Source organism: Bufo bufo, chromosome 11 (assembly GCF_905171765.1).
Source record: "Bufo bufo chromosome 11, aBufBuf1.1, whole genome shotgun sequence".
In the NCBI taxonomy this organism is placed as follows: domain Eukaryota; kingdom Metazoa; phylum Chordata; class Amphibia; order Anura; family Bufonidae; genus Bufo; species Bufo bufo.
In genome coordinates this window covers 735,857-752,112 of record NC_053399.1, presented here as the reverse complement: position 1 = coordinate 752,112, position 16,256 = coordinate 735,857, and the positions used below count along the sequence as shown (strand labels likewise).

The following is a 16,256-nucleotide window of genomic DNA, read 5'->3' as shown; positions in this document are numbered from 1 at the left end:
AGCCTAGTGATCCATTCTGTAAGTGACACTGTCACATCCGAAACCTAAAACAGCAAACATTGTCTACACAACCATCAGAAGATGTCTGCACGGACCGATCATCTGACTAGATGAATGGAGCCTAGTGATCCATTCTGTAAGTGACACTGTCACATCCGAAACCTAAAATAGCAAACAGTGTCTACACAACCATCAGAAGATGTCTGCACTGACGGATCATCTGACTAAATGAATGGCACCTAGTGATCAATTCTGTAAGTGACACTGTCACATCCCAAGCCTAGGGCGGCAAACAGTGTCTACACAACCATCAGAAGATGTCTGCACGGACCGATCATCTGACTAGATGAATGGAGCCTAGTGATCCATTCTGTAAGTGACACTGTCACATCCCAAGCCTAGGGCAGCAAACAGTGTCTACACAACCATCAGAAGATGTCTGCACGGACCGATCATCTGACTAGATGAATGGAGCCTAGTGATCCATTCTGTAAGTGACACTGTCACATCTCAAGCCTAGGGCGGCAAACAGTGTCTACACAACCATCAGAAGATGTCTGCACGGACCGATCATCTGACTAGATGAATGGAGCCTAGTGATCCATTCTGTAAGTGACACTGTCACATCTCCAGCCTAGGGCAGCAAACAGTGTCTACACAACCATCAGAAGATGTCTGCACGGACCGATCATCTGACTAGATGAATGGAGCCTAGTGATCCATTCTGTAAGTGACACTGTCACATCCCAAGCCTAGGGTGGCAAACAGTGTCTACACAACCATCAGAAGATGTCTGCACGGACCGATCATCTGACTATATGAATGGAGCCTAGTGATCCATTCTGTAAGTGACACTGTCACATCCCAAGCCCAGGGCAGCAAACAGTGTCTACACAACCATCAGAAGATGTCTGCATGGACGGATCATCTGACTAGATGAATGGAGCCTAGTGATCCATTCTGTAAGTGACACTGTCACATCCCAAGCCTAGGGTGGCAAACAGTGTCTACACAACCATCAGAAGATGTCTGCACGGACGGACCATCTGACTAGATGAATGGAGCCTAGTGATCCATTCTGTAAGTGACACTGTCACATCTCAAGCCTAGTGCGGCAAACAGTGTCTACACAACAATCAGAAGATGTCTGAATGGACGGATCATCTGACTAGATGAATGGCACCTAGTGATCCATTCTGTAAGTGACACTGTCACATCCCAAGCCTAGGACAGCAAACAGTGTCTACACAACCATCAGAAGATGTCTGCACGGACCGATCATCTGACTAGATGAATGGCACCTAGTGATCCATTCTGTAAGTGACACTATCACATCCCAAGCCTAGGATAGCAAACAGTGTCTACACAACCATCAGAAGATGTCTGCACGGACCGATCATCTGACTAGATGAATGGTGCCTAGTGATCCATTCTGTAAGTGACACTGTCACATCTCAAGCCTAGGGCGGCAAACAGTGTCTACACAACCATCAAAAGATGTCTGCACGGACCGATCATCTGACTAGATGAATGGAGCCTAGTGATCCACTCTGTAAGTGACACTGTCACATCCCAAGCCTAGGAAAGAAAACAGTGTCTACACAACCATCAGAAGATGTCTGCATGGACCGATCATCTGACTAGATGAATGGCACCTAGTGATACATTCTGTAAGTGACACTGTCACATCTCAAGCCTAGGGCAGCAAACAGTGTCTACACAACCATCAGAAGATGTCTGCACGGACCGATCATCTGACTAGATGAATGGAGCCTAGTGATCCATTCTGTAAGTGACACTGTCACATCCGAAACCTAAAACAGCAAACAGTGTCTACACAACCATCAGAAGATGTCTGCACGGACCGATCATCTGACTAGATGAATGGAGCCTAGTGATCCATTCTGTAAGTGACACTGTCACATCCGAAACCTAAAATAGCAAACAGTGTCTACACAACCATCAGAAGATGTCTGCACGGACCGATCATCTGACTAGATGAATGGCACCTAGTGATCAATTTTGTAAGTGACACTGTCACATCCCAAGCCTAGGGCGGAAAACAGTGTCTACACAACCATCAGAAGATGTCTGCACGGACCGATCATCTGACTAGATGAATGGAGCCTAGTGATCCATTCTGTAAGTAACACTGTCACATCCCAAGCCTAGGGCGGCAAACAGTGTCTACACAACCATCAGAAGATGTCTGCATGGACCGATCATCTGACTAGATGAATGGCACCTAGTGATCCACTCTGTAAGTGACACTGTCACATCCCAAGCCTAGGGCGGCAAACAGTGTCTACACAACCATCAGAAGATGTCTGCACGGACCGATCATCTGACTAGATGAATGGAGCCTAGTGATCCATTCTGTAAGTGACACTGTCACATCCGAAACCTAAAACAGCAAACAGTGTCTACACAACCATCAGAAGATGTCTGCACGGACCGATCATCTGACTAGATGAATGGAGCCTAGTGATCCATTCTGTAAGTGACACTGTCACATCCGAAACCTAAAACAGCAAACAGTGTCTACACAACCATCAGAAGATGTCTGCACGGACCGATCATCTGACTAGATGAATGGAGCCTAGTGATCCATTCTGTAAGTGACACTGTCACATCCCAAGCCTAGGGCGGCAAACAGTGTCTACACAACCATCAGAAGATGTCTGCACGGACCGATCATCTGACTAGATGAATTGAGCCTAGTGATCCATTCTGTAAGTGACACTGTCACATCCCAAGCCTAGGGCAGCAAACAGTGTCTACACAACCATCAGAAGATGTCTGCACGGACCGATCATCTGACTAGATGAATGGAGCCTAGTGATCCATTCTGTAAGTGACACTGTCACATCCGAAACCTAAAACAGCAAACATTGTCTACACAACCATCAGAAGATGTCTGCACGGACCGATCATATGACTAGATGAATGGCACCTAGTGATCCATTCTGTAAGTGACACTGTCACATCCCAAGCCTAGGAAAGAAAACAGTGTCTACACAACCATCAGAAGATGTCTGCATGGACCGATCATCTGACTAGATGAATGGCACCTAGTGATACATTCTGTAAGTGACACTGTCACATCTCAAGCCTAGGGCAGCAAACAGTGTCTACACAACCATCAGAAGATGTCTGCACGGACCGATCATCTGACTAGATGAATGGAGCCTAGTGATCCATTCTGTAAGTGACACTGTCACATCTCAAGCCTAGGGCGGCAAACAGTGTCTACACAACCATCAGAAGATGTCTGCACGGACCGATCATCTGACTAGATGAATGGAGCCTAGTGATCCATTCTGTAAGTGACACTGTCACATCCGAAACCTAAAACAGCAAACAGTGTCTACACAACCATCAGAAGATGTCTGCACGGACCGATCATCTGACTAGATGAATGGAGCCTAGTGATCCATTCTGTAAGTGACACTGTCACATCCGAAACCTAAAATAGCAAACAGTGTCTACACAACCATCAGAAGATGTCTGCACGGACGGATCATCTGACTAGATGAATGGCACCTAGTGATCAATTTTGTAAGTGACACTGTCACATCCCAAGCCTAGGGCGGCAAACAGTGTCTACACAACCATCAGAAGATGTCTGCACGGACCGATCATATGACTAGATGAATGGCACCTAGTGATCCATTCTGTAAGTGACACTGTCACATCTCAAGCCTAGGGCGGCAAACAGTGTCTACACAACCATCAGAAGATGTCTGCACGGACCGATCATATGACTAGATGAATGGAGCCTAGTGATCCACTCTGTAAGTGACACTGTCACATCCCAAGCCTAGGGCGGCAAACAGTGTCTACACAACCATCAGAAGATGTCTGCACGGACCGATCATATGACTAGATGAATGGCACCTAGTGATCCATTCTGTAAGTGACACTGTCACATCTCAAGCCTAGGGCAGCAAACAGTGTCTACACAACCATCAGAAGATGTCTGCACGGACCGATCATCTGACTAGATGAATGGAGCCTAGTGATCCATTCTGTAAGTGACACTGTCACATCTCAAGCCTAGGGCGGCAAACAGTGTCTACACAACCATCAGAAGATGTCTGCACGGACCGATCATCTGACTAGATGAATGGCACCTAGTGATCCATTCTGTAAGTGACACTGTCACATCCCAAGCCTAGGATAGCAAACAGTGTCTACACAACCATCAGAAGATGTCTGCACGGACCGATCATCTGACTAGATGAATGGTGCCTAGTGATACATTCTGTAAGTGACACTGTCACATCCCAAGCCTAGGGCGGCAAACAGTGTCTACACAACCATCAGAAGATGTCTGCACGGACCGATCATATGAGTAGATGAATGGCACCTAGTGATCCATTCTGTAAGTGACACTGTCACATCCCAAGCCTAGGGCGGCAAACAGTGTCTACACAACCATCAGAAGATGTCTGCACAGACCGATCATCTGACTAGATGAATGGCACCTAGTGATCCACTCTGTAAGTGACACTGTCACATCCCAAGCCTAGGGCGGCAAACAGTGTCTACACAACCATCAGAAGATGTCTGCACGGACCGATCATCTGACTAGATGAATGGCACCTAGTGATCCACTCTGTAAGTGACACTGTCACATCCCAAGCCCAGGGCGGCAAACAGTGTCTACACAACCATCAGAAGATGTCTGCATGGACCGATCATCTGACTAGATGAATGGAGCCTAGTGATCCATTCTGTAAGTGACACTGTCACATCGAAAACCTTTAAGCGCGTTATACATCCTTCACCTGTAATTCTTTTATCAATATATTTCATTTTGCGACTGCTTGTGGACATTGAGGTATTATAGGATATCACATTAAAGCACACAGCAGCTCTCACCTTCCCCTCCACCAGCCGAGCACGGATGATGCACTTGGATGCGTTGCAATAAATCAGGAAAAAATGGAAATATTCAGCTCGAAGATGATGAGAAAATCGTAGCTTTAGTGCGGTATAAAATCGTCGACATACAGGACAAGTTCGGTAACGCGTTTCAGACCATAAACAAATAGTGGTCCTTCCTCATGACACATCGAACTTCTGACAAAACGGCACCTCATGGGCGGTTCACACAGCTGATCATGCAATCGATTGGTCACATGATCACGGAAAACAGCACACATGGCGCAATCAAACACATCTGATCAACTTGAATATAAGATACACAAAATAAAACCACATATACTGATGGACAGCCTAAACAGGTGTACTACCAATGCACATATATTAAAAAACAATGGCAGGAAAAGTGTATATATATATATACAGTCAGGTCCATAAATATCGACACGACTGGATGTTGTACATAAATGTAATGATACTCCTTTTTAGTAAGAAAACCTTTTTCTAACCCCAAAGCAAGGATGTTGACCATTTATGACTGAAAAGGGAGGAGAGGGTTGCCATGTAAAAGTCTATAGGTAGCGGAATGATTCAGCATAGTCAATACCTGAGATTTATAAACACCGATATCCAGAATGACAACCGCCCCTCCCTTGTCAGCCTCCTTGATAACTATGTTTTTCATCTCTTTCGGGCTCCTAAGGGCCCCTTGTACGATATATTGTATGCCACGTGGCACATCTCTAGTGGAATCACGCAGTGAACAAAGATCCCTTTCCACTAGCTCTTGGTATCGGTCTAAGGCAAGACACCTAGATTTTCCCGGATAAAAGTCTCTGTTAGAGACTTTAAATGAAGATATTTTGGTATTATTGAGGTCATCTTGTCTAGTCCGAAAATCCTGTAAAAAATTAACATGAACCAGTTCCTGAAAACTCATGCTGGATTGCAACAAAACAGGAGCAGAAGGAATAGTGTTGGTACAGGAAACCTAGTCATCCATTTCAGCAGTTAAATCAGACCTAGAATCATGAAAATGTCTCGAGTGTGAGACTGCGGGCAAATCTGTTGACATGGAGAATAGTAGCATACAGATGAAAGTGGTGTGTGGGGGAGAACGACAACCCCTTGCGTAACACACCAACCTGATCTTCAGTCATAATCGATGCCGACAGATTTATGACCTGAATGTCCTTTGCTCCTTCTTGTTGCGGGATGGATATCGGCGGGCTCCTCCTGTGCCGTTTTTTGCCGCTTTCTTGTGGGGACCTTCCATGGTCACGCTGGGACCCGCTATCACATCTCCAGAGACAGGACACACATCCTTGCTTTCAGGTGCAGAATCCGTCGAATCAAGATCAGTTGAGCTGAATGAAACTCTGGAATTGGCCCTCCTTCTGGAACGGGATTTTCTCAATATCGATTCCTGAGTACACTGGATTAGAACTATAATCCATGAAATCTCTGTTATAGTTGGTTTGTTTGAACTTTATTAGGTCATCTTCTGATTTGTTCAGACTATCTATGAGCTTGTTGTCCAGCTCCACAAAACCCAGAGTGTCCACATAAGGTAACAAAAGTTCCTGTGTAGATGTAATTCCTCCTCTTAGATTCGATAAAGCAGCTTGTTCTTGCTGACTGACTAATTCCATCAATTTGGATAAACATTTGGAGAGAATATTTTGCCATTGAGTGATAAAAGAATCGGAGTAAATGGCGGTAGGTTTCTTTTTGATTCTTAACCCTCTGGGTATCATTTGTTTATCCAGATACTTCTGGAGAGAGGTGGCATCCCACCATGTGCGCAACTCCTTTAAAAACAACTTTTCCAAGGTGGACATGTATTTTGACATAATATCTTCCACTGTTATCATCTGATAACCAGTGGATGGACATTGTCACGGAAGGGGTGAAATGTGTGGCAAAAAGGGCTCCAACTTTGGGGAATCTTTTCAGCCCCAGTCTGTTTTCGGAACAGAGAATACAGAGATCGACCTGGCTTAAAAGCAAAGGAAGCTGTAAATGTGGCCATGCTAAGTGCATCTGCTGCGAACCCACTAGAACAACAAGGAGTTTGAAATCTACCGCCAACAATAGGAATTCACCATACAGTCATATTTGAATTGTAATACGAAATTGGCGGTATATTTGATAACTTGCGAGTTTTGTAAATTACAATACGTGGGTTGTACAACAAACAAAATCAAAACCAGAGTTCGAAAACTTATTTCTGATGTCCCACACATTTGAAAAATCGCAACGTGTCTGCTGTCAGTACACACTTTGCGGTTTTGCATGGCGGTGATACTTCCAATCTAGTGGCACAGGGAATTGAAAGGGTCTTCCTTCCAACCAGAGGGGGATCATAGGAGGAAACTCCTTAACAAAAGGCGAGACATGATTTAATTCTACATTACTAGGGAGCTACTATGTGTCTAGGTATACTTTTATATATCTCTGTGCACTGAGTATATATATATACCCTTTCCTGACATTGTTTTTTAATATATGTGCATTGGTAGTACACCTGTTTAGGCTGTCCATCAGTGTTTGATTGCGCCATGTGTGCTGTTTTCCGCGATCATGTGACCAATTGATTGCATGATCAGCTGTGTGAACCGCCCATGAGGTGCCGTTTTGTTAGAGGTGCGATGTGTCATGAGGAAGGACCACTATTTGTTTATGGTCTGAAACGCGTTACCGAACTTGTCCTGTATGTCGACGATTTTATACCGCACTAAAGCTACGATTTTCTCATCATCTTCGAGCTGGATATTTCCATTTTTTTCCTGATTGAGGTATTATACCCTGATTATAGTTCTCCTGTCTGTACACATCCAGGAGACCAGGGGTTAACATTGCTGCGGTTACTGTGCCGGTGAATGCGGATATTACCACAACTTCCCTATTATATGTTACGAGATTACAGGGTGGACGCCAGGGCCCCGGGGCCCAGCACTAGTGATCCCCGGCTGAGGAGCTCCTCTTCTTCTACACACATACGGACTCAGCACCTCACAGCTTTGTATCCCAGAACAATCCTGATCCCTGGAACAATGGGGTCAGCAAAATCCGGGGCGGTCAGTGACCGGCAGCATCCAGAGGTTTCTAAGCAGTCAGCACTGTCACCGCCACAGTCTATATAAACAGGGCCCCCCCCCCCCCCCCACTAATCTGTAATACAGAGCGGGAGCAGAGATGAATGCTGGACACTAAGGTGAGTCCTCCGCTGTCACCCTGATCCGTCACTGGAAATACCCCGTGTCCTAAAGATATAATATTCCATGTAATAATATGTAATACCCCATGTGGTCATATATAATACACCATGTGGTCATATATAATACACCGTGTGGTCATATATAATACCCCGTGTGGTCATATATAATACACTGTGTGGTCATATATAATACCCCGTGTGGTCATATATAATACACCGTGTGGTCATATATAATACACTGTGTGGTCATATATAATACCCCGTGTAATCATATAGAATGCCCCGTGTCCTAAAGATATAATATTCCATGTAATAATATATAATACCCCATGTGGTCATATATAATACACCATGTGGTCATATATAATACACCGTGTGGTCATATATAATACCCCGTGTGGTCATATATAATACCCCGTGTGGTCATATATAATACACCGTGTGGTCATATATAATACACCATGTGGTCATATATAATACACCGTGTGGTCATATATAATACACCGTGTGGTCATATATAATATACCATGTGGTCATATATAACACACCGTGTGGTCATATATAATACCCCATGTGGTCATATATAATACACTGTGTGGTCATATATAATACCCCATGTGGTCATATATAATACACCGTGTGGTCATATATAATACACTGTGTGGTCATATATAATACACCGTGTGGTCATATATAATACCCCGTATGGTCATATATAATACCCCATGTGGTCATATATAATACACTGTGTGGTCATATATAATACCCCGTGTGGTCATATATAATACACTGTGTGGTCATATATAATACCCCGTGTGGTCATATATAATACACCGTGTGGTCATATATAATACACCGTGTGGTCATATATAATACACCGTGTGGTCATATATAATACACTGTGTGGTCATATATAATACCCCGTGTGGTCATATATAATACACCGTGTGGTCATATATAATACACCATGTGGTCATATATAATACACCGTGTGGTCATATATAATACACCGTGTGGTCATATATAATATACCATGTGGTCATATATAACACACCGTGTGGTCATATATAATACCCCATGTGGTCATATATAATACACTGTGTGGTCATATATAATACCCCATGTGGTCATATATAATACACCGTGTGGTCATATATAATACACTGTGTGGTCATATATAATACACCGTGTGGTCATATATAATACCCCGTATGGTCATATATAATACCCCATGTGGTCATATATAATACACTGTGTGGTCATATATAATACACCATGTGGTCATATATAATACCCCGTGTGGTCATATATAATACACCATGTGGTCATATATAATACCCCGTGTAATCATATAGAATGCCCCGTGTCCTAAAGATATAATATTCCATGTAATAATATATAATACCCCATGTGGTCATATATAATACACCATGTGGTCATATATAATACCCCGTGTGGTCATATATAATACCCCATGTGGTCATATATAATACACCATGTGGTCATATATAATACCCCGTGTAATCATATAGAATGCCCCGTGTCCTAAAGATATAATATTCCATGTAATAATATATAATACCCCATGTGGTCATATATAATACACCATGTGGTCATATATAATACCCCGTGTGGTCATATATAATACACTGTGTGGTCATATATAATACCCTGTGTAATCATATAGAATGCCCCGTGTCCTAAAGATATAATATTCCATGTAATAATATATAATACCCCATGTGGTCATATATAATACACCATGTGGTCATATATAATACCCCGTGTAATCATATAGAATGCCCCGTGTCCTAAAGATATAATATTCCATGTAATAATATATAATACCCCATGTGGTCATATATAATACACCATGTGGTCATATATAATACCCCGTGTGGTCATATATAATACACTGTGTGGTCATATATAATACCCTGTGTAATCATATAGAATGCCCCGTGTCCTAAAGATATAATATTCCATGTAATAATATATAATACCCCGTGTGGTCATATATAATACACCATGTGGTCATATATAATACCCCGTGTAATCATATAGAATGCCCCGTGTCCTAAAGATATAATATTCCATGTAATAATATATAATACCCCATGTGGTCATATATAATACACCATGTGGTCATATATAATACCCCGTGTGGTCATATATAATACACTGTGTGGTCATATATAATACCCTGTGTAATCATATAGAATGCCCCGTGTCCTAAAGATATAATATTCCATGTAATAATATGTAATACCCCATGTGGTCATATATAATACACCATGTGGTCATATATAATACCCCGTGTAATCATATAGAATGCCCCGTGTCCTAAAGATATAATATTCCATGTAATAATATATAATACCCCATGTGGTCATATATAATACACCATGTGGTCATATATAATACCCCGTGTGGTCATATATAATACACTGTGTGGTCATATATAATACCCTGTGTAATCATATAGAATGCCCCGTGTCCTAAAGATATAATATTCCATGTAATAATATATAATACCCCATGTGGTCATATATAATACACCGTGTGGTCATATATAATACACCATGTGGTCATATATAATACCCCGTGTAATCATATAGAATGCCCCGTGTCCTAAAGATATAATATTCCATGTAATAATATATAATACCCCATGTGGTCATATATAATACACCATGTGGTCATATATAATACCCCGTGTGGTCATATATAATACACTGTGTGGTCATATAGAATGCCCCGTGTAATCATATAGAATGCCCCGTGTCCTAAAGATATAATATTCCATGTAATAATATGTAATACCCCATGTGGTCATATATAATACACCATGTGGTCATATATAATACCCCGTGTGGTCATATATAATACCCCATGTGGTCATATATAATACCCCGTGTGGTCATATATAATACCCCGTGTGGTCATATATAATACCCCGTGTGGTCATATATAATACCCCATGTGGTCATATATAATACACCATGTGGTCATATATAATACACCATGTGGTCATATATAATACCCCGTGTGGTCATATATAATATACCATGTGGTCATATATAATACACTGTGTGGTCATATATAATACCCCGTGTGGTCATATATAATACACTGTGTGGTCATATATAATACCCTGTGTGGTCATATATAATACACCGTGTGGTCATATATAATACACTGTGTGGTCATATATAATACACCGTGTGGTCATATATAATACACTGTGTGGTCATATATAATACCCCGTGTGGTCATATATAATACCCCGTATGGTCATATATAATACACTGTGTGGTCATATATAATACCCCGTGTGGTCATATATAATACCCCATGTGGTCATATATAATACACCGTGTGGTCATATATAATACACTGTGTGGTCATATATAATACACTGTGTGGTCATATATAATACCCCGTGTGGTCATATATAATACACTGTGTGGTCATATATAATACACTGTGTGGTCATATATAATACCCCGTGTGGTCATATATAATACACTGTGTGGTCATATATAATACCCCATGTGGTCATATATAATACACCGTGTGGTCATATATAATACACCATGTGGTCATATATAATACCCCATGTGGTCATATATAATACACCATGTGGTCATATATAATACCCCGTGTAATCATATAGAATGCCCCGTGTCCTAAAGATATAATATTCCATGTAATAATATATAATACCCCATGTGGTCATATATAATACACCATGTGGTCATATATAATACACCGTGTGGTCATATATAATACCCCGTGTGGTCATATATAATACCCCGTGTAATCATATATAATACACTGTGTGGTCATATATAATACACTGTGTGGTCATATATAATACACTGTGTGGTCATATATAATACACCATGTGGTCATATATAATACACTGTGTGGTCATATATAATACACCGTGTGGTCATATATAATACACTGTGTGGTCATATATAATACCCCGTGTGGTCATATATAATACACTGTGTGGTCATATATAATACACTGTGTGGTCATATATAATACACCATGTGGTCATATATAATACACCGTGTGGTCATATATAATACCCCGTGTGGTCATATATAATACCCCGTGTGGTCATATATAATACCCCGTGTGGTCATATATAATACACCGTGTGGTCATATATAATATACCATGTGGTCATATATAATACACTGTGTGGTCATATATAATACACCATGTGGTCATATATAATACCCCGTGTGGTCATATATAATACACTGTGTGGTCATATATAATACACTGTGTGGTCATATATAATACCCCGTGTGGTCATATATAATACCCCATGTGGTCATATATAATACACCGTGTGGTCATATATAATACACTGTGTGGTCATATATAATACACTGTGTGGTCATATATAATACCCTGTGTGGTCATATATAATACCCCATGTGGTCATATATAATATACCATGTGGTCATATATAATACACCATGTGGTCATATATAATACACTGTGTGGTCATATATAATACACTGTGTGGTCATATATAATACACTGTGTGGTCATATATAATACCCCATGTGGTCATATATAATATACCATGTGGTCATATATAATACACCATGTGGTCATATATAATACACTGTGTGGTCATATATAATACACTGTGTGGTCATATATAATACACTGTGTGGTCATATATAATACACCGTGTGGTCATATATAATATACCATGTGGTCATATATAATACACCGTGTGGTCATATATAATACACTGTGTGGTCATATATAATACACTGTGTGGTCATATATAATACACTGTGTGGTCATATATAATACACCGTGTGGTCATATATAATATACCATGTGGTCATATATAATACACCATGTGGTCATATATAATACACTGTGTGGTCATATATAATACACTGTGTGGTCATATATAATACACTGTGTGGTCATATATAATACACCGTGTGGTCATATATAATACACTGTGTGGTCATATATAATACACTGTGTGGTCATATATAATACCCCATGTGGTCATATATAATATACCATGTGGTCATATATAATACACCATGTGGTCATATATAATACACTGTGTGGTCATATATAATACACTGTGTGGTCATATATAATACACTGTGTGGTCATATATAATACACCGTGTGGTCATATATAATATACCATGTGGTCATATATAATACACCGTGTGGTCATATATAATACACTGTGTGGTCATATATAATACACTGTGTGGTCATATATAATACACTGTGTGGTCATATATAATACACCGTGTGGTCATATATAATATACCATGTGGTCATATATAATACACCATGTGGTCATATATAATACACTGTGTGGTCATATATAATACACTGTGTGGTCATATATAATACACTGTGTGGTCATATATAATACACCGTGTGGTCATATATAATATACCATGTGGTCATATATAATACACCATGTGGTCATATATAATACCCTGTGTGGTCATATATAATACACTGTGTGGTCATATATAATACACCATGTGGTCATATATAATACCCTGTGTGGTCATATATAATACACTGTTTGGTCATATATAATACCCCGTGTAATCATATACAATACCCTGTGTAATCATATAGAATGCCCCGTGTCCTAAAGATATAATATTCCATGTAATAATATATAATACCCCATGTAATCATATATAATACCACATGTGGTCATATATAATACCCCGTGTGGTCATATATAAATACTCCATGTGGTCATATATAATACACCATGTGGTCATATATAATACCCCATGTAATCATATACAATACCCTGTGTAATCATATATAATACCACATGTGGTCATATATAATACCCCATGTGGTCATATATAATACACCGTGTGGTCATATATAATACACCGTGTGGTCATATATAATACACAGTGTAATCATATATAATACATTGTGTACTCAGTAATATACATTTAATTTCTACACTTATTACAGCGCTCACATATTCCACAGCATCACACAGTCCCCAGGAGCTCACAAATCTTCTGACATTAGCCATATGTCCTCCCGCTCTCCATATCTCCTGATATTAGCCATGTGTCCTCCCGCTCTCCATATGTCCTGGTGTTAGCCATGTATCCTCCCGCTCTCCATATGTCCTGGTGTTAGCCATATGTCCTCCTGCTCTCCATATCTCCTGATATTAGCTATATGTCCTCCCGCTCTCCATATGTCCTGGTGTTAGCCATATGTCCTCCTGCTCTCCATATCTCCTGATATTAGCTATATGTCCTCCCGCTCTCCATATCTCCTGATATTAGCTATATGTCCTCCCGCTCTCCATATGTCCTGATATTAGCCATGTATCCTCCCGCTCTCCATATCTCCTGATATTAGCCATGTGTCCTCCCGCTCTCCATATCTCCTGATATTAGCCATATGTCCTCCCGCTCTCCATATCTCCTGATATTAGCCATGTGTCCTCCCGCTCTCCATATGTCCTGGTGTTAGCCATATGTCCTCCCGCTCTCCATATCTCCTGATATTAGCCATGTGTCCTCCCGCTCTCCATATCTCCTGATATTAGCAATATGTCCTCCCGCTCTCCATATCTCCTGATATTAGCCATGTGTCCTCCCGCTCTCCATATCTCCTGATATTAGCCATATGTCCTCCCGCTCTCCATGTCTCCTGATATTAGCCATATGTCCTCCCGCTCTCCATATGTCCTCCCGCTCTCCATATCTCCTGATATTAGCTATATGTCCTCCCGCTCTCCATATGTCCTGGTGTTAGCCATATGTCCTCCCGCTCTCCATATCTCCTGATATTAGCAATATGTCCTCCCGCTCTCCATATGTCTTGGTGTTAGCCATATGTCCTCCCGCTCTCCATATGTCCTGGTGTTAGCCATATGTCCTCCCGCTCTCCATATGTCCTGGTGTTAGCCATACAGTATGTCCTCCTGCTCTCCATATCTCCTGATATTAGCTATATGTCCTGCCGCTCTCCATATGTCCTGGTGTTAGCCATATGTCCTCCCGCTCTCCATATGTCCTGGTGTTAGCCATATGTCCTCCCGCTCTCCATATCTCCTGATATTAGCCATGTATCCTCCCGCTCTCCATATCTCCTGATATTAGCAATATGTCCTCCCGCTCTCCATATCTCCTGATATCAGCCATATGTCCTCCCGCTCTCCATATCTCCTGATATTAGCCATGTGTCCTCCCGCTCTCCATATGTCCTGGTGTTAGCCATATGTCCTCCCGCTCTCCATATGTCCTGGTGTTAGCCATATGTCCTCCTGCTCTCCATATCTCCTGATATTAGCTATATGTCCTCCCGCTCTCCATATCTCCTGATATTAGCCATGTATCCTCCCGCTCTCCATATCTCCTGATATTAGCCATGTGTCCTCCCGCTCTCCATATCTCCTGATATTAGCCATATGTCCTCCCGCTCTCCATATCTCCTGATATTAGCCATGTGTCCTCCCGCTCTCCATATGTCCTGGTGTTAGCCATATGTCCTCCCGCTCTCCATATGTCCTGGTGTTAGCCATATGTCTTCCCGCTCTCCATATGTCCTGGTGTTAGCCATATGTCCTCCCGCTCTCCATATCTCCTGATATTAGCCATGTATCCTCCCGCTCTCCATATCTCCTGATATTAGCAATATGTCCTCCCGCTCTCCATATCTCCTGATATCAGCCATGTGTCCTCCCGCTCTCCATATGTCCTGGTGTTAGCCATATGTCCTCCCGCTCTCCATATCTCCTGATATTAGCAATATGTCTTCCCGCTCTCCATATCTCCTGATATTAGCCATGTATCCTCCCGCTCTCCATATCTCCTGATATTAGCAATATGTCCTCCCGCTCTCCATATCTCCTGACATTAGCCATGTGTCCTCCCGCTCTCCATATGTCCTGGTGTTAGCCATATGTCCTCCCGCTCTCCATATCTCCTGATATTAGCCATGTGTCCTCCCGCTCTCCATATCTCCTGATATTAGCCATATGTCCTCCCGCTCTCCATATGTCCTGGTGTTAGCCATATGTCCTCCCGCTCTCCATATCTCCTGATATTAGCCATGTGTCCTCCCGCTCTCCATATCTCCTGATA

The 16,256-nt window shown here is 41.6% G+C and overlaps 2 protein-coding genes across 2 annotated transcripts in view; one reads left to right on the top strand and one right to left on the bottom strand.

The window, feature by feature from the left end:
• The window catches only part of LOC120982092 (C-X-C chemokine receptor type 6-like), a 318,496-nt gene that overhangs the window by 261,281 nt on the left and 40,959 nt on the right, over positions 1-16,256 (bottom strand). The window lies entirely within an intron of this gene.
• Positions 7,889-16,256, top strand: part of LOC120982095 (lens fiber membrane intrinsic protein-like) — a 32,540-nt gene continuing 24,172 nt past the window's right edge. Inside the window, exon 1 of the mRNA XM_040412042.1 lies at positions 7,889-8,104. The gene's annotated coding sequence lies outside the window, so the exon portion shown is untranslated. The remainder of the gene's footprint in view (positions 8,105-16,256) is intronic.